The following is a 19,504-nucleotide window of genomic DNA, read 5'->3' on the forward strand; positions in this document are numbered from 1 at the left end:
ATTTGTCTTGTGAATCGATTTTAAAATTCATTAAATATAAGTTGTATAACTTCCTTCATGCTTCTAAAAAAGAACTTAGGGCAGCTTTCAACATTAAAGTACACACAGAAAAGGACATTTTAAAAGGAGATTAAAAAAGAGAGGGAAATCAAAAGTTATTTGGAAGAAATTTCATTTCACTAAATCCTAAATTAGGAGCTTCTTTTTGAAAAGCAGAGCAAAAGATGACATGATTAAATCACAGTCTTCATTTGGGAAAAAATGAAAAGTAACATGCTAGTTCAACTGGAGGGTCCTGCTCTTTCCTGACACTAATTCTAACTCAATTACATTTTTTGAAGGATGCTGCAAACTAGGGAATACCAAGTAATATAACGGACACTATGTTTCTGCAGGACATAAATTATTTCATTCAAAGAAGAATTTCTTATATCTGAACAGCCAATACTATAATACTATGAAGTTAGAAGTTTCCGGTGATCTAATTCAATTCAGTAAGTTTCACTTTCTAGATGACTCAAGAACAGAAAATGAAACTTATGGGTTTCTCAAACATCAACTGTTTCAAGCTTGATTTGGGCAGATTATAGTGCAGTTAACTGAAGTTCTGAAAAAATTAAGGTACTGAAGTACAAATAAACTGGTGTACACTTTAAAATAATTATTAACAGAAGAGCAGTTAGCAAAAGAAACCTCCTAATAAGAAAATTATGGAGTCTGCTCTTTATTTCACCCAGAGAGCTGGCCCACCTCCACATGCCAAAATCCGGAACTAAATTTTCTCCAAGTAGATGGGAGTTACTGCCATTTATCAGTTAAGTGCCATGGAATTTATAATGCAGAGAGAATGGTGCTATAAGGCCGATGCATAACAGAAACATGTTTCCACAGCTCCTCTCAAAAGGCCATAAATGGGTGTGGTTATGTCCCCAAATCTAAAATCTTCAGAGGGGGAGGGTATAGCTTAAGTGGCAGCGTGCATGTTTAGCACGCACAAGGTCTGGGGTTCAATACCCAGTACCTCCATTAAATAAAGAAACCTAATTATCTTTCCCCACAAAAAAACAAAATAAAATCTTCACTGGCCCAACAGCTAAGCCCCCAAAATCAGAATGAGAGTGGTGGGGAGGGAAAGAAGGTATAGCTCAGTGGTAAAGCGTGTGCTTAGCATGCATGAGGACCTGGGTTCAATCCCCAGTACCTCTATTAAAAAATATATACACCAGAAATTGACACAACATTGTAAAATGACTATGCTTCAATAAAAAAATGGAGAATAAAATATCTATATCTACAAATAAACCTAATTACCTCCCCTGCCAAAAAATCTGAATAGGTTATATTGCAATTTTTAAGGGAAAACTGCTGGTAGATGATCCTGAATCCTACACATTTTTGCACAACTTAGTTCTTCTAGAGAGCAGCTCTGTTAATTTCATCACTGTTTTTAACTGTTTGGAATCACTATGGAATCATTGATGGGGCTGCAGGACAGACATAAAAGCTGCTCCCATGCATCAAATCAAGAGCTGATTTGTCAATTTGATACAACACTGCAAAATGATTATAAATCAATAAAAAATGTTAAAAAAAAAAGAATGCTAAAAAAAAAAAAAGCTGATTTGTCAATAACACAGAATGCTTCTTCACCAGAGATAGAACTGTAACTTTCCACAGACTTACCCAGGGGGTATCATTTCTCAATAATAGCTAGCCAGAAACTTCAAATAACAATCTGTTTCTTCTACCCTGCCTAGCTAAACTTCTTGAAAAAGTAATTTATATTCACTTCAACTCCTTTGAATTCTGGCTTCCACCTTACATTTCACTGCACGTTTTCAAAAAGTTCCTAATACCACCAAATCCAACAGATCCTTTACTCGGCTCCTCTAAAGCATATGAAAATGCTAACCACGTATTCCTTGGCTAAGATACCACTTTCCTTTCACTTCCTCTATTCAATCCCCTTCATGATCATCTTCCTTTTCCCCCACCTCTTACTATCAAAACTTCCAAACCTTGTCCTCAAGACTCTAACCTCTTTATTCAATGTCCTCTTTCTTGATGTCTTAATTCAAACCACTGTTTCAGCTACTACCTGAATTGAAGCTTCCCCTAGAGACTGTAGGCACAACTCAATACAATGCTTAACTTCGTTTCAGCTACTCAATAAATGAAAAATAAGCCTAGCATTCCACAAAGATATACAGCTGTCTCTCAGTATCTGCGGAGGACTGCTTCCAGGAGCCCCCCATGGATATTAAAATCTGCAGATGCTCAAGTCCCTTACATAAAACAGAACAGTACAATGAACAGTCAGCCCTCTGTATCTGGAGATGCAAAACCCAAAAATATGGAGGGCCAACTGTACTCAGAATCCAACTGCATACAGTGAATCTCTACTCACTTGACCGGTGCCTCAAAGCAAGCAGGACCAAAACAGAACAAAGTCCTTCTCTTAAAGCTGTTATCTGGCCTGTATTCTCTATATCCATGGCATGACCATCCCTTCAGTTTTCAAACCAGTAACCTGTGACTTATCCTCCACTCTCCTTCCTTAGCCCCCATGTCTATGAGTTCCAGAGTCTACCAATTAGTTACTTCTACACTCTCAGTGAGACTGCCACCGCCTTTGTTTAATTCCTTTTCATTACTTGTCGGAATTACAGAAGAAACTAAATGACCTGCCTCTTGTTTGATCCACCACCAATTTTTCCTCCAAAATGCTGCCAAAGGCCAAAGCAAAAGCTGGACTTTGAAAGCACAAATAACTCTACATTTGGGGGATAAAATTAAAAATTTTGAATTCACCACACAAGGCCCTCCATGACCTGGCTTCAGCATCACCTCGTGCATTCCCTCTCACTTGCTCGTCCCAGAATGCTTCCTGGTGTCTCATTACCTGCCTTTACGGAAGCTCTTGTGCCTTGAACACCCACCCTACATACCTCTGCCTGGTTCTCAGCCCTGAATGCACTTCAGACTTACCTAAGGAACTTGGGGGGATGGGGGGCGGCAGGCGGGGGGATGCTGAGATACTATTGATGAAATTCAGATTCATTTTAAAAGAACTCTAGTGATTCTGATAAAAAGCCAGATTTGAGAACTACCTACGTGTAATGCATCCCTGAGCATCATCATCTGGGGGCCTTGTCTGACTCATCCTCTCCCTTCCAGCCTGTCTTTGACAACGTTCTTCTCTGTCCCCTCAGGACTTTGTACACATTTCCATAATCGTGCTTACCATGTTGGGCTGAGGAGGTTACTTATGTATCCCACCTACCTGCTCTGTCAGGGGGCAAGGATCTGTTTTGTGTTGTCTTTTTTACTTCAGTGCTTGGCACATACTAAGTGACTGAAAAAATGTTTTAAATGCTTGTGTCAGAACATAATTACCTGAGGGTAACGGCCTTAAGAGAAGTAATCCTCTCAGTCGAGATTCCTGGGCTTATTTGAGAATGGGTGAGGATCTGCACTCATAGATACCCAGACTCTGGCCCCCAAAGAACATTTCTGAAAAAGCAAAACAAAACAAAACTAAGGAAGTGGGTTTTATACCATCTTATCTGAGTTTCACAACAATCTTTGTAGAGTAGAACCAAATGCAACTATTTGATGAAAAAGCTCAAGCTCAGAGAGATCAGACAACTCGCCCATGGATCTACCCGTAATAGAGGAGACAGTGCAAGTACGAATCTGACTCCACAGGGGGAGCAGTTCCTCGGGAGACCTCGGCTCCACGGTGGGGCCAGCGAGGCACTCAAAAACGCCCATTAGCGAATGCAGGTAAGTTCAGCTCTGGGACAGTAACTAACTCATCTCTGCAAACCGTGGGGTTCGTCTCCCTTCCAGCCTCCTGCCAGGTTTCACGGGCCCGAAGTTCCAGTCTCTGGCACATTCTCGCTCCTGGAGAGTGGGGATGGCGCTCAGAGCCCCTCTGGGGGCTGTCAGCCCTCCATCGCCTTCAGGTGGGGCAGGGAGAACTCAGGTGGCCAAGCGGGAGAGCCACACTCTCCAAAGGGACGAGCCCTGGAGCAGGAGGAAGGAGGGGGCGTCCAGCAGACAGACTTGCTACAGCGAGACCCCCGAGTCACTCCCACGGAAACTACGTAGTGTCCGGGCCAAAAACAGCTCACACGAGACCGCAGGGTAGAGGACGCGGACGGAGGAACTGGGGTCCCGGGGAACAGGAGGCAAGACAGGGCGGCACCACCGGGCGCCTCGGGGATGCTCCCGCCTCGGGCGCCGCAACTCTCCTGAGAAGCCAGCGAGCTTGCGCCGCCCCTCCCCCATCCGCCCGGGCCTCACGCGCCGCAGCCGTTACTCCACGCCGCCCCGCGCGCACCGGCCGCGCAAGCGCTTACGCCCGCGGGTCCTGTGGCCTCAACCCACCGCTCTCCTCACCCCGCTCGGCCTCGCGCCGGCCGCCAGCCCACCTCCATGCCTCGGCTCAACAGTCTGCCGAGGGCGGAAGTGCGGGCGCGCACCTGGGAACCTCCGCGTCCGGCCGCCCAACTCGAGGTCGCCGGGAGCCCAGGCCCCGCCCCCTGCGCGGCGTCGGCCGTTCGCAGGCCCCGCCCCCTGTGCAGCTCGCTTGTTTTGGTGGCCGGAGGGGCGGGGCGTGGGGAGAGACGCGCCCAGGCTCCGCCGGGAGGCCGGGAAGCCGGGCGCTGGTGTCACTTCCGGGCTGCGGGGCCCGCCAATCAGGAGAGTCTATGCGGGTTAAGGAGCGGGGCGAAAGTTTGCAGCCAACGGGTGACCGTAGCCTAGACTAGGGTTTCTCCGGGGAGCGGCCGCGCCCCGACGTCGCGGTCTAGACGACTTAAGACGCTCACCCTGCTGCCTTTTCCCTTCAGTCCTTTTTCTTCTTTCCAACGCCTCAGGTGTTTCAGCAGGAGGTGTTACGGGTCGCGAAGGGGTTTTTTTCTCTCTGGATTTCCTTTAGAGACCTAAAAGTCAATAACATGTAATCAACACCTAGTTGGGGGAAACACATCCAAACTGTATGACGGAGAAGAGTACAGTAAGCACTGGACGAGGACAAACAACACAGACTGACAGAACGACCTCTGGAAAGCCTACCCTTTTTTTCTTTTTAACGCTTACTACTGACTGACTGTGAGGACTTACCGCTAGCTGACACTCTAACGGAGGAAGCAGAAAAGTAAAACAATCACTAGTCTTGACCAAGGCGCTAAACGAGAGGACGCCGAGGTGGGCCCGGCGCTGACGGGCCAGCCACGACAACCTCACCTAGGAGAACCTTAACCGAAGAATGAGCGGGGAGACCGCGGGAGGCGGGGAGAGGCGCGGGAGAGAACGTTCCAGTGAAGGGGCGTGGCCCGGGGCCGCGTGACGGCCGTTATGGAAATTCCGCAAACCCAGCCTGCGAAGCTTGGGCACGTGGCCGCAACCGTTACTCTCCTCGTTTCTGGAGTTTTCTCTGCCCTGTGAAAAATGTCGGCCATGTTCAGAAACACTGATTGAATAAGAAAGTTAAAAAACCGTTTCAAGCTATACTGCGTTATCAGTTGTGTATGTATTGTTTTAAAAATAATATGAACACTTTTGAAAGATAGGAATCTGGATGGCTATTGAAAAAAACTTTTTTTGAAAGACAGGTAGACAAACATAGTAAAAATTAGCTGAATTTCTCTTTCCCTGAGATAACCATTTTCATGTATATCCTTGCAGAGCTGACTACATACATTTTTATTAAAGTAGCTCTTAAAGAACATTTATAAAATAAGCTACTCACCACGGTGTAGGAAGCGGAATATCACCCTGATTACTGAACAGGGGGACTTCTCCATTACACATAGTAGTTTGGGCCAGGGACACCCCAAAGTGTTTTTAACTTTTTATAAAATCAGAAAAAAAAGTGAAATTTTAGGTTGATGGAAAAAACTTCCTTTGAAGTTTAGTTGATTTACGATGTGTTAGTTTCTTACTTATTCAGTTACACAGAAAAATGTTTTAACATTTACCGTTTATTGCTCTTTATATCAACAGTCATAAAATATCATTTCTGATATTTTTAAGGAGGAAAGTACCCATGAAGGCACAAAGTGCTTAGGGCCCACGAAAATCATAATTTCACTGTGCCCCTGAGCCCACCGTGGGCCTTTCCTAGTAATTTTACCATATTTGTATTTAATCTGTAAATATATTAAGTTATACATGTTTTTAAACTTATGAAATTAGACTGAATGAATTTTCCCACAAATTGCTATTTACGCTCAGAGATTCATTGATTTCAAGGTACTCTCAGAAGTTGCAGAGTCTAAAGTTTACACAATTTGAGGGGTATCGTTAATATTTATTTGGGATGAATAGTGCAAATTCCAAATTTTTAAATGGACAAAACCCACACATATAAAAAATTTCATTAAAATATATTTAAGCTGCAAACACAACCCAATAAAAGTTACATATTTGGGCTTAATACACTTCACCTCAACAAGGAGGTTGAAGATCATTTTCTATACAGAGAACACAAAGATAATTCAGTCTTTTTTCTGGTAAGAATGATGAAATTGTTTATAAAAGTTTCTTCCAAATTAATGATTTCATTTGATAATGTCATAAATATTTAGGACTGTCAAGTTAAAAAAAATTTCTATGAAGCTTTTTTTCACCTATAATCTGTAGGGATTCAGAGCACATAAAGTTTCTGGTGTGGTGATTGAACCTAAATACTTAGAATCGGTTATACGTTACTACTAGGTTGTCATAGATTTTCTGATTTTTAGCTACATATTGTGAATTTTATATGCCAGTATTTCATGTCAAAATTTCAGTACTTTTTCCAGTTGGGTCATTTGACTCATTACTCATCATTATTTGGATTATCAGCAATCTGAGAACATATTACTCATTATTTCTATTTGAGATGGATCTGTTATTAATGAAATACTGAATTTTTGTTATAATAATTTCTATTGATTGCATCATCATTAACCTTCACTTTTGCCTCATTCGTTTTTTTAATCAACTTTATATAGTTTATATACAATTATACACAGTAAAATACTCATTTTAAGTGTATCGTTGAGGATTTTTAGAAGTCCATTGTTTCATGTAACCATCTCTAATCAATATAAACCATTTTCTTCATGCCAGAAAAGTGCTCTTGGGCCACTTGACGGGATAGCCCTTTCTTCCCACTCACTCAGTGGAATCATTGATCTGATTCAGCAGATCTATCAGCTTAGATTCATTTAGAATATTTTAGAACTCTGTATCAATGGAATTATACATTATGTACTCTTTTGACTGTCTTTTGTTCAACATAAAGTGTGTGAAGTTGACAAATATTGTTGAATGAATTGGCAACTCATTCTTTATTGCAGAGTAAGATTATCATTAAATGAATATACCACAATTTGGTTTTTTTAATTCACCTACTGATGGATATTGTGTGGTTTCAGTTTTCCATTATTACAAATAAAGCTGAAATGAACATTATTGTACAAGACTTTTAATGGACATATATTTTGTTTAATGTGGATAAAATTGCAGAAGTAGAACTGCTGGATTGCAGGGTAGGTATGTCTTTAACATTATGAGAACTTAACATTCCATTTTCCAAAGTGATTTTACCATCTTAAATTACCATAAACAAAGTGTAAGACTTACATTTGCTCCACAACCTTGTCAACACTATGCTTGTCGTGACTCTTTGACATTTCAGTCATCCCAGTGGGTGAACAGTGTGCCTCATTTGTATTTCCCTGATAGCTCATGATGTAGAACATCTTTTCATATGTAGATTGGGAATGAGTTATCTTTTTTTTGTGAATTGTCTGCATGGGTGCTTTAAACATTTTGTTAAAAAGGAGTTTATTTTTTCAGAGCAGCGTTAGGTTCACAGCAAAATCGAGAGGAAGGTACAGAGACTTCCAATATAGCCACTTGCTGTACCCCACCCCCATGCACAGCAACCCCCATTCTCAAAATACCCCACCAGTGCAGTACCTTTGTTACAACTGATGAACCTACACTGACATGTCATTATCACCTAGAGTCCGTAGTTTACATTAGGGTTCACTCTTGAGTTGTACATTCTATTGGTTTGGACAAATGTATGGCATGTATCGGTCCTTATAATATCAGAGTACTTTCACTGCCCTAAAAATCCTCTGTGCTCTGCCTATTCAACCCTCCCAGTCTCACCCGTGGCTGAGGGTGGCTCTCTGTTCTGTTCCATAGATCTTCTTGTCTCTTCCTTCACCAATACCACACTGTCTGGATTACGTTTATAAGAGGTCTTGAAGTCACATAGCATCAGTCCTCAGACTTGGTTCTTCTCCTTGAACGTTGAGTTGGCTAGTCTAGGTCTTTTGCTCTCCATGTAAACTTTAGAATCAGTTTGTCAACAGCCACATAATAACTTGCTGGGATTTTGTTGGAATTGCATTAAGTCCATAGATCAAGTTGAGACAAATTGACATTTTGATAATATTGAGTCTTTCTATCCATAAGCATGGAATATCTCTCCATTTTTTTCATTCTTCTTTGATATCTTTCATCAGACTTTTGTAGTTTTCCTCATATAGATCTTGTGTATATTTCATTAGATTTATACCTAAGTATTTCATTTTGGTGCCAATGTGTAGCTCCCCGATTGTGTGAACAAAGGAACGAGCCTTGGGCTGGAATGGTAAACAAGTTATAAAAGGCTGCAGACTCAGAGGTGAGAAGGCTGGTTAGCCAATGACAGGTAGGATCCCCAGAGGGGGGCAACCTAAGACTGGCACAGCCGCCTGAGTCAGAAAGAATGTCGTCAAACAGCTATTTTCCTATATGTTCCGCCCTGATAAGATGTAAGGCTCACTGGCTCCATGATGAGCAAGCGTAATCTATCAAAAATATCAAAGGATCTTAAGATCCTGACCTTAAAACAATCTGTGTGTCTAGGGAGTCATAAAATGTCATACCATAGTTAAACATTTTCCATATTGTTCTCTTTTGCTTTATAAGCCTGTGTAGTTTAATAAACTTTTAGAATAGCCATCAGCTCTCTCTGCATATGTTGATACTATGATGCCAACACAGTGTAAATGCTATTGTGTTTTTAATTCAGATGCCACTTTTTCTTTGCTGATCTATAGGAAAGCAATTCAGTCTTGTATGTTAACCAACATCCTTGCAACCTAATAATGATCACTTATTAGTTCCAGGGTTTGTTTTTTTTTTCTCAAATATTTTGCATTTTCTAAATAGATGATTATGTCATCTGCCAATAAAGTCTGTTTTATTTCTTTCCTCCCATTATGTATACATTTCCCCCCTTTCTTGCCTTAAAGCTTTAAGCAAGGACTTCCAGAATGATGCTGAAAAGGAAGTCATGAGAGGGGGCATCGGCCTTGTACCTGATCTTAGCGGGAAAGCTTTGAGTCTCCCCGTTAAGTAGGATGTAGCTACTTAAGGGTTTCCTTTGGCTTCTTTCCCTTTATTTTTGTTTTTCTACAATTTGAAAATGCTGTGCCTAATTGTAGTTCTGGGGCACTTACCTTACTTGGTGGTGTCTGAGCTTCCTGGACTTGTGATTTGGTGTCTGACATTAACTTGGGAAAATTCCCAATCATTTTTGTTTCAAATATTTCGTCTGTTTTTTTTTCCATCTTCTTCTGGCATTCCTATTAACACATATGTTACACCTTTTGCAGTTGTCCCACAGTCCTTGGATAATTTGTTTTGTTTTGTTTTGTTTTTTCAGTGTTTGTCCTCTTTGCTTTCTAGCTTTGGTAGTTTGTCCTGTTATATCCTCAGGCTCAGGTTCTTTTCTCAGCCATGTCTCGTCTACTAGTAAGCCTGTCAGAAGCATTTATTTCTGTTACAGTGTTTTTAATCTCTAGCATTTCTTTTTGGTTCTTTCTAAGGATTTGTATCTTTTTGCTTAAATTGCTTATCTGTTCTTGCATGCTGTCTACTTTGTCCATTAGAGCCATTATCACAGTAATCATAATTGTTTCACATTCATGCTCTGACCATTCCAACATCCCTCCTATGTCTAATTCCAATGCTTGCTCTGTCTCTTCAAATTGTGTTTTTACCTTGTGGTATGCCTTGTAATTTTTTCTTGATGGTGGGACATGACGTGTCATGTAAAAAGAACTGTTGTAAATAAGCGTTAATAACAGGGTGGTGAGGTGTGGTGGGAAGGAAAGTGTTCTATTGTCCTGTGATTAGGTCTCAGTCTTTTAGTCATTTACTAGCACTGGACTGGAACTTTCATTTTTCTCCCCTTTTAGGTTGGAGAGGATGGCTAGAATGGGCTGGAGTTGGTCTCTCCCTTCCCCCGGTTCACTGGAACTGACTGGGTCTGGCTGTTTTCTTTCCCCAGGTCAGTTAGGCTCTGATAATACCCTTAGCAGCTTAGGTTCTAGTTAGCTAGTTTCTCCTGAGGGCAGGTCTTGATAAGGACATAAAGGTCTAGTGTATTTCAAAATGGTTTCTTTTCTCATCCCCCTACTGGAAGAACAAAAGAATTTTTCTCCAATATTTACTGTGAGAACCCTATTGAACTCCTGGAGGTAAATCTCATAAAATTGTGCCCCCACCCTCCATGAATCAGTGTCGCTGGAGTTTTTAACTCCCAGAGTTGTCCACACTGAGTCTCCAGCAATTCCTCAACTGTAGTTCAGGTTTCCTTACTCAGCGCTGGTTCCCCTGGCAGTTTCCATTTGTGGGTCTCTGCTCAGGTAAGTTGTTCTCCATACTTGCCTGTCTGCCTCTCCAGTCTTTGAGGTGGCGTGTTGCCCTGTGTCCTCCCCTCTCTTATAGATCCTAGAAGAAGTAAGAATTTTTCAGTCAGTTCACCTTTTTACTCATAAGCATTAAGTGGCTACTTCCAAGGTCCTTACTGCAGAACTGGAACCTGAAAGCAGTCTCCTTTGGCCATTTTTAATTGGATTGCTTGTCTTTATTAAGTTGTAAGACTTCTTTACCTATGAGGACTCTATTATGAGCATTTGTTGCCAATAGTTTCTCCTGCTTTGTGGCTTGCATTTTTGCTTTCTTAACAGTATCCTTAGCAGAGTAGAAGTTTTCAATTTTGATGAAGTCTAACTTATCAATTGCTTCTTTAATAGTTAGTGATTTTTGTATCCTAAGAGTTTATAAAATGTTATCTTATATTTTGTTCCAGAGTTTTAAATATTTTTTTCTATATGTATGTGATGAAAAAGGAGTCTTCATTCTACTTTTTTTTCCAGTCATCTCAGCACCATATTTTGAAAAGATTGCCATCCTTGGCATCTTCGCCAGTTACTGATTTATTGGCTCTCAGTGTTTAGAGGGAAACTTAGAGTTGTAAAAAAGATCTCAAATCAACTTACACTTTGAAAATCTAGAAAAAGAAGACTAAGGAGAACCAAAGTTAGCAAAAGAAGGAAATAATAAAGATAAGGGTTCAGATAAATGAAAAGTAGGAGATAATTAACAAAAAACATAAGGTGGTTCTTTAAAAAGATTACCAAAATTGGCAACTTTTGGCTAGGCTGACCAAAAGAGGAGGGGGGGGTACCAAATGATAAACTCAGAAATGAAAGAAGTGGAGACATTAATATTGTTCTCACAGGAATAAAAAAAGGTCTATGAGAGGACTAAGAATAGTTGTGCACCAGCATAACCTAGACACAATGAGAAAATTCCTAGAAAAACACAAACCATCAAAACTGAATCAAAAAGAAATAGGAAGTCTGGGAGACCCATAACAATTAAAGGCCTGAATCAGTAATCACAAGCCTCCTAAGAAAGGAAAACCCGGGGAGAGGTGGCTTCACTGATGAATTCTACCAAACATTTAAAGAATTAACACCAATATTTCTCGAAGTCTTCAAAAAATAAAAGACGAAGGAACACATCCTAACTCATTCTATGCAGCTAACGCCAATAACCAGCTTTACCCTGGTATCGAAGCCAGCCAAAGACGTTGCAAAGAAAAGAAGACTACAGATCAATATCCTTTATGAATATAGAGTGAAAAATCCTCAACACAATACTAGCCAACCAAACTCAGCACCGTATTCAAAAGATTACACACCATGGCCAAATGGGACTTGTCTCAGCAACTGCAAGGGTCGTTCAACACACAAAGATCAATGTAGTACCCCACATCAATAGAACGAAGGGCTAAAACCACATGATCATCTCAACTGTTGCAGAAAAATCCCTTCTTTCTCAAAATCCAACCCCTTTTCATAATAAATACACTCAGAAAACTAGGAAAAGAAGGGAACTTCTGATAAAGGGCATACATGAAAAACCTCAGCTAGCACTACACTCAGCGGTGAAAGACCAGAAACTTTCCTTCTCACTTACATGAGGAACAAGAAAAGAAGGCCTGCTTTTGCCACTGTTGATCAAATCACTGGAAGTTCTAGCCAGAGTAATTAGGCAAGAAAAAGTAGCAAAATGCACGCATATTGGAAAGGAAGACGTAAAACTATCTCTATACACAGATGATATGATTCTGTATATAGAAAGTCCAAAGCAAGCATCAAAAAACTGCTAGAAATAACGCCCTTCATGTTTCTCCAAACCCTGAACTCACAAATTCTCAATCATGTTATTGAAACATTACAAAACATCCTTTCAAACTCAGGTTAAAAATAAGTATTTCTGTATGAAGTTTCCCTAAAACAGATCCCCAAAATGCCCACAGCCCTTCCAATGCCACCTGCCTTAAAGTGTGATTGGGAAGAAACAGAAATCTAGATCAATTTCAGTTAAAACATACTTTTGAATAAGAATATTTTACCTTGTAAAGACATTACAGGGCCTGAGAAAGGGTGGTCCCTGGAGCTTAAGTTAGGGCAGCTTCAGAGTAGGTTTACCTCTGCGTCCAACAATCCATTCATTTACTCATCAAACATTGATCATCTAATTTCATAACAAACCCTACTGATAATTTTTGTTTCGTTGTGTAGAGTCTGGAGATCAATTTGGGGAGAATTAACATCTTTACAACTGAGGGAAGGTTCCTATCAATGAATATATCGCCCCAGTTATTGTCTTTTAAAATTTCTGTCAATAATATATATTTTTTATACATTTGTTTTGTTTAGAAGTATTTTATCATTAGGGCATTATACCTTTTTTTAGAACAAGTACTATTTAAAGTAGTTATATTCTTAGCTTTAAAAAAAATCAAATGTCAGTAATTACCAATGCTTTATTTACCTAAAATGTTATTTCAGTTGTGAAAACCATCTCTTTTTTTTTTAACATTTTTTTATTGATTTATAATCATTTTACAATGTTGTGTCAAATTCCAGTGTAGAGCACAATTTTTCAGTTATACTTGAGCATATATATATATTCATTGTCACAGTTTTTTCTCTGTGAGCTACCACAAGATCTTGTATATATTTCCCTGTGCTATATAGTATAATCTTGTCTATCTATTCTACAATTTTGAAATCCTGAGAACCATCTCTTGTTACAAAAAATAATCAGACACTTATTTGAATTTAACCTTCTATAAGTAAAGTCCTAAATCTTAAGGTAAATAATATTTTAAGTTAAAAATATGCTAATTTAAAGTCAGTTCAATATATAATTTCTATGGTTTATTTATGTACATATATTATAAGTGACTAGATTAATCACTTATATTAAGTATTGTAAAATAAAGACAGTGTAAACTCTCATTAACAAAATACTCCATATGTAACAACTGTAAGTATCAAAGGTATTATTTAGTGGTTGTTATGAACTGAGCTGTGTACCCCTCCTCCCCCAAATTCCCATATTGAAATCTTAGTCTCCAATGTGACTATGTTTGGAGATGGAGCTTTAAGGAGATTATTAAGATTAAATGAGGTCATAAGTGTGGGTCCCTAATCCAATAGACTGCTGTCCTTATACAAAGAGGAAAAGACAGTGGGGGGCACACACACCCAGAGGAAAGCCCGTGTGAGGACGCAGTGAGAAAGCACCGTGTGCAAGACAAGGAAGGCGTTCTCACCAGAAACCAACCCCGCGGGCACCTTCATCTTGAAATTCTAGGCTTCAGAACTGTGAGAAAATAAGTTTCTGTTGCTTAAGGCCCTCGGGCTGTGACACACTAGCATGGTAGCCTTAGGTGACTGGTACAGTGGGGGTGATAATTATTTGCTACAAAACATCTAACAAAATACATTCACTAGATTGTTTCCCAAATTGCACCTGCTCTCTGGCATCCAAAATAAGGATTTCTTATAAATACAAACTATAGTGAAATTCTTAATGATTCATTTAAATCAATCTTTTTTTCTTCTTCCCCCACCCCCAAGCATTTAGTACCTGGGATTTTTGCTTCTAATCAAGACATCATTTGAGTAATTTCAAATCATGTACAGCTCTTCGTGTAAAAAAGATGCCTCCTGGTCACAGTTATTTCAAAAGGTAATTCTATTCAAACAGCAGGACATATCTTGCTTTAGCAATTACAGAAGCATGGTTTTGACACACGGCAGGTTTTTAAGTTACGGCAAATGTGAAATGCTAAAGGATGAGAGCAGCCATTTCTTTGTTTAAGGAATGAGTGCTGCAAAGCTCAGATAATGACTTTATTTTTTTTCAGTTAACTTATCTGGCCCACAGCACGGCACACCAAATCATAAGGACTTACGGAGGTACAAACACAAAGGAAGTAGTAACTTTACCAATTTAACAGTATTTTGCCAAATCAAGAGAGTGGTCTTTAATACAATAAAATCATACTTTTTTTTTTAATCTTACTTTTCTTGAAGTCACATATTATTCTCATGATAACTTTCATTCTAAAAATATAATTTAATTACCAAATTAAAACATTATGGGTTTTAATGGTGGCTTTATAATATTTCAAGATAGTTTATACAGATTCATATGGCTTTTAAAAGTACATAACTTCTCCACTTAAAGCAACTTCCCTCCTGTGAGCCGTTTGAGTTTAAAGCAGCAATGCAATTGAGTTTATGTAAAATACAGCTCTTCTTTATCATGGGGTTGATCCAAAACCAGGTAGAGTTCAAATGCATGAAAAGCTTTAAAAGTCTACCTTAGGGAGATTGAACAATCTCTAATTTTTTCCCCCGATATTATTTTATAGTTTTTTGCCTAGATTCATTCCTAGGAATATCTTCGTTTTTTATGTTATTATTAACGGTGACGGGAGCAGGCAGAATAACGGTCCCCCAAAATGTCCATATGCTAAGCCCCAGAATCTGTGTTATGCTGTGTTACAGTGCCTATGTTTTGGCACATGGCAAAAGGGACTTGGGGTTCGCAGATGGAATGAGGCTGCTCATCAGCCAACCTTAAAATAGGAAGATCATCTGTGTGGGCCCAGTCTAGTCACGAGCTCTTAAAGCTCAAGACTGAGGTAGAAGAGAGAGTCCAGGAGACGCGCCATGAGGACTTGACCGCCATGCTGGCTTTGAAGGTGGAGGAAAGAGGCCTCAAGCCAAGGAACGCCGCAATAGCCTCTAGAAGCTGGGAATGGCCATCGGCTTACAGCCAGCAAGAAGACAGCTCTGCAGCCATGAAGAACTGAATTCTTCCAACAAGCCAGAGGAGCAGGAGCCGGACTCTCTCCTAGGGCCTCCAGACAAGCATGTAGCCCTGTTGACACCTTGCTCTCAGCCTTGTGACACCCATACGACTTCTGACCTACAGGACTGTAATATAGTAATTTGTGTGGTTCAAGCCACTAAATTTGTGGTCATTTGTTATGGCAGCATAGAAATATAATATTTATATAAAATTTTGAATTTTGTTTGCCACCGATACATAAGATTGATTTTTACGTATTAATCTTGTTTCTAGTAACTTCACTTAATTAATGTATTGATTCCAGTACATCCTCTGTAGATTCCTTTGGATTTCCTACATCCACAATCGAATCCTCTGTGGACAATGGCAGTTTTAGATTTTCGTTTCCAATCCATGTAGCTTCTACCTCTGTTCCTTCCTTGACGGCCCTCGCTGGCTAATGCTGAGAACTGTGAAGAGCAGGCATCCTTCTCCTTCTTGACCTCAAAGGGAATCATTTCAATGTCTCACCTTTAAAAATAATGCTTGCCGCATGCAGGTTTTGGTAGATTACCTTGATCAGGTTGAGGAAGTTGCCTTCTATTCTTATTGGATGTATCTGGAGTTTGACAAATGCAATTTCCTTTTTTTTGGCCCCAAATAGAGTTTTCTCTTCTTTTTTTCCCTTAATGGAGGCACTGGGGATTGAACCCAGGATCTCGTGCACACCAAGCACATGCTCCACCACTGAGCTATATCCCTATACCCTGGCCCGTTTTTTTTTTTAAATAGAAGCTCTGGGGATTGAACCCAGGATGTCACACATGCTAAGCATGTGTTCTACCACTGAGCTATTACCACCCACTCCAGCACATACGTACGGTTTTTATTCTTCATTAACGTCATAAATCTACTGATGGGTTTCCTTTTTTTTTTTGTGGTGTGAGGGGAACAAGGGCAGAGAGGGGCTTGGAGAGAGAAGCAATGGCAGATTGTGCAGACCCTTTGAGACACTATGACATAGTTTGAGTATCATCCTAAAGTGCAGTGAGAAACCATTTCAAAGGTTCTGAACAGGGTGGCGATACGACCAATTTTGCAGCTGCAGCCTGGAGACAGACCAATCGTGGAAACAGGGAGGTCAGTATAGTTCATACAAAGAGGACGGTGTCTGAGATCAAGGTAGATGGGGGTGGAAGCAGATGCCAGGTGAGTGAGTGGAGGCAGAATTGATGGGGTTTGCTAACGGACTGGATGTGGATCTTGGGGGAAAGGACGCACGTGGCATGGACGGATGACTCCTGGGTTTCTGATTTGAGTGACAGTGAACAGTGACACCACGGGCAGAGAGAGAAAGCCTGGGGGCGGGTGACAGACTTTGAGGTGTGTGGGCGACTAAAATGCTGTTTGTAATGAGTCAAACTTGAGATGTAAGATGCTTGAATGTTATGGCATGTGGGCAGATTAATTTTTCAGCCTGGAGTTTGGGGGAGAATCTGACCTATCACTGCACGTGTGGGAGCCATCAGCATGTAGATGTTTTTTCAAGGCATCAGGAAGATGTGAAGAGCCTAGAGCAGCCCCGAGGAACACGAACATTTAGAAGCTGAGGGCTGTGGAAGGGGTGCTAATTGATTCTACATACACAGAATCAAAGCTGGCTAATACTACAGCTGGTTTATATGGTGATAACCGGCCAGAATAGGCGAGACGGACAATTTAAAGGATCAGCAAAGGACCAATGTGTCTGAGATATCACAAGGGGACAGGCTGCAGGGCTCAAGTGTAGGGACTGAGCTTGTAGCAGAAGAATGAGTATAAGTGGAGGGAAGAGGGAACTGATGTAGGATGGCTTCAGTTTCTCAGTGAATCATGAAAAGGGCAGAAGAGAGGCACGGGATGGTTGAACGCATGAAACAGCTGATGTGGGTAAGAGAACAGCAAGCCTACTGGAGAATCAAAGGAGGGTCCTTTGGTAACATCGCGTGCCCGTTTGGGTACGATCGTTCAAGTGAAACCAGCCAGCTCAGTGTGATTTTCTTCTAAGAATATTCAGCTCCTCAGGTGCAGGTAGGCGGCAGATGGAAGGGCTCACCCAGGCCTGGGATCTTAAGCAGGGAAGTAACCCAAGGGTGTTAGAAGAGAGGAACTGTGATAATGGACTTGGTGACAGTGTAGACAGGCTAGGCGTGGGTGGATGGATCAGTGGACTGGTTGACGAGTTTGAAGAATTCTAACTGTGGTGTGTATTTCAGGAGATGAACTGGAAATGGCGCTCAGAACAGCTGCCTAGGAAACAGGCACCGAGTCTGCCTTGCTCACTCTTGCATCTTCAGCTCCTAACGGTACCTGGCTCACTGCGCGTGGGCAGTGATGCTTGTTGAACTGAAAGTCACGTTCTGAGAAGAATAGCTGTCGTGGTCTTGGTTACGACGCTCATCTTTCTGCCTCCTCGGTGCTGCGGAGTCTTGGGCCTCTCTGTTGGGTCCTGAAGTCTACAAACTAAGACAGACAGCTGAAAGGCGTGCTCGTTGAAAAGTGCTAAATGACTGAGAACCGAGCTAAGACTCAGACGGCGCAGTCAAGACTGTTTAAGAGCCACTTTTTTTTGTTCCCGGGTCTTGTTTCTTGTGAGATAGGCCTTTCTCTCTCTACCTTTGTCCACTTTCTGAGTCTAGTCTTCCTCTTCCATCTCCCTCCAAGTACAGGTTTCCTCTCCTGCCTCCCCCCCCCCCCCCTCAACTGGGGTGGTCCCTCTCTCGGCTCCAACTCTCATCTTCACAGAGCTCACCCACAAGCCCATCTCTCCGGTGTGGCTTTTTTCTTCTCCTGTCTGTTCCCTCCACGCTGTAGTCTGGGGTCTTCTCAGTGGGCCCTGTCAGTACCACAGAGTCTACACACCCAACCAAACTCATGGCTTCCCTTACGACCTTGTCTTCTCCTGGATCTGTGTTTGACGTATTGTCTACCTTCCCCTTCTTTTTCTTCCAAATTCCTGGATTTGTATATGTAAAAAGGGTGTTTGGCAGAGGTAAGATTTTTTTTAGGGGAGGGGCACGGAGATAGGGGCAAGAAAAAAATTCAAAAATTAAACTCTTATGAAGTGCCCAAGTGTATCGGGTAAAATGCACCGCAGAGTAATTTACCCACAGTCACACACACATCTGGGTTGCTTCCTCCGAGTCCACTCACCTCTAATGGGACTCCGTTTTCCACTGGGGTGTTTACCCTTTCAGCCACTGAAGGCACATGGAGCTGAATCCCAGCTCCAGAGATGAGCCCAGACTGGTTGGAGACAATCCCATCTTTCCTGGCTACAGTGATGGCTCAGAGTTGGGTACAAGCTCTAATCTGGGCACTGGGAGCAAAACCTAGGATTTAAGCAAGAGCTATTGGAAAAGACCTTTTTTCTTTCCTGAATGGGCCCAGGATGCTATACATGTGGCTCTGTGAAGGCATCCCTTGGGGCGGAAGATGAAGTGGACTCTGGAGAAGGGAGAGCTGAGAATCAGCAAGAAAGCACATTTGAGGGCTCCAAGTAGCTGGATCCAGCCTCACCCTCTGGACTTTTGGTCTTGAGAGGTCCCAGACTCCTTCGGTCTGTCTGGTCTGATCTCCTGGCGATCCCGTATCGAGAATTCTAACCTATAAACTAACAATCCCACTGCCCAGAGAGAACCACCGTCCACACTTTGGGTTTAATTCCTCCCATAACTTTTTAATGTATTTGTATTTACACAATTTCCTTAACTTCTTTTTTTTTTTTTTTTACTATTACAAACTTAAGAAAATATATGTACTCTTCTGCAGGAAATACAATATGTATTTTAGTTGATAATATTGTTTACCTCTTTTTATGTTAACCAAATCTGTCTTCTCATTTTTAATTACTGCATAATATTCCATTCTAAAAATATACCATAATATAGCAGATTTCCTATTAAAGAACATTCATATTTTTTCTATGTTTCATACTATAAATGTGCCATTCTTATACCCT

At 41.2% G+C, this 19,504-nt stretch overlaps 1 protein-coding gene and 1 non-coding gene across 6 annotated transcripts in view; both read right to left on the minus strand.

The window, feature by feature from the left end:
* The window catches only part of SETX (senataxin), a 65,654-nt gene extending 61,098 nt beyond the window's left edge, over positions 1 to 4,556 (minus strand). For 2 of the 5 annotated variants that reach the window (XM_074362452.1, XM_074362456.1), the window contains exons 1-2: positions 4,405 to 4,542; positions 3,397 to 3,513 (exon numbers count right to left, since the gene is read on the minus strand). The gene's annotated coding sequence lies outside the window, so the exon portion shown is untranslated. Of the gene's footprint in view, positions 1 to 3,396; positions 3,514 to 4,392 lie in introns of all 5 variants that reach the window. The other 3 variants (XM_074362454.1, XM_074362453.1, XM_074362455.1) reach the window with 3 other exon arrangements.
* An 11,638-nt stretch (positions 4,557 to 16,194) lies between these two features.
* On the minus strand, positions 16,195 to 16,266 carry TRNAT-GGU (transfer RNA threonine (anticodon GGU)). The gene has a single exon. It is a non-coding gene; the product is annotated as a tRNA-Thr (tRNA).
* Between the last annotated feature and the right edge of the window lie 3,238 nt (positions 16,267 to 19,504).

Source organism: Camelus bactrianus, chromosome 4 (genome assembly GCF_048773025.1).
Source record: "Camelus bactrianus isolate YW-2024 breed Bactrian camel chromosome 4, ASM4877302v1, whole genome shotgun sequence".
NCBI lineage: Eukaryota > Metazoa > Chordata > Mammalia > Artiodactyla > Camelidae > Camelus > Camelus bactrianus.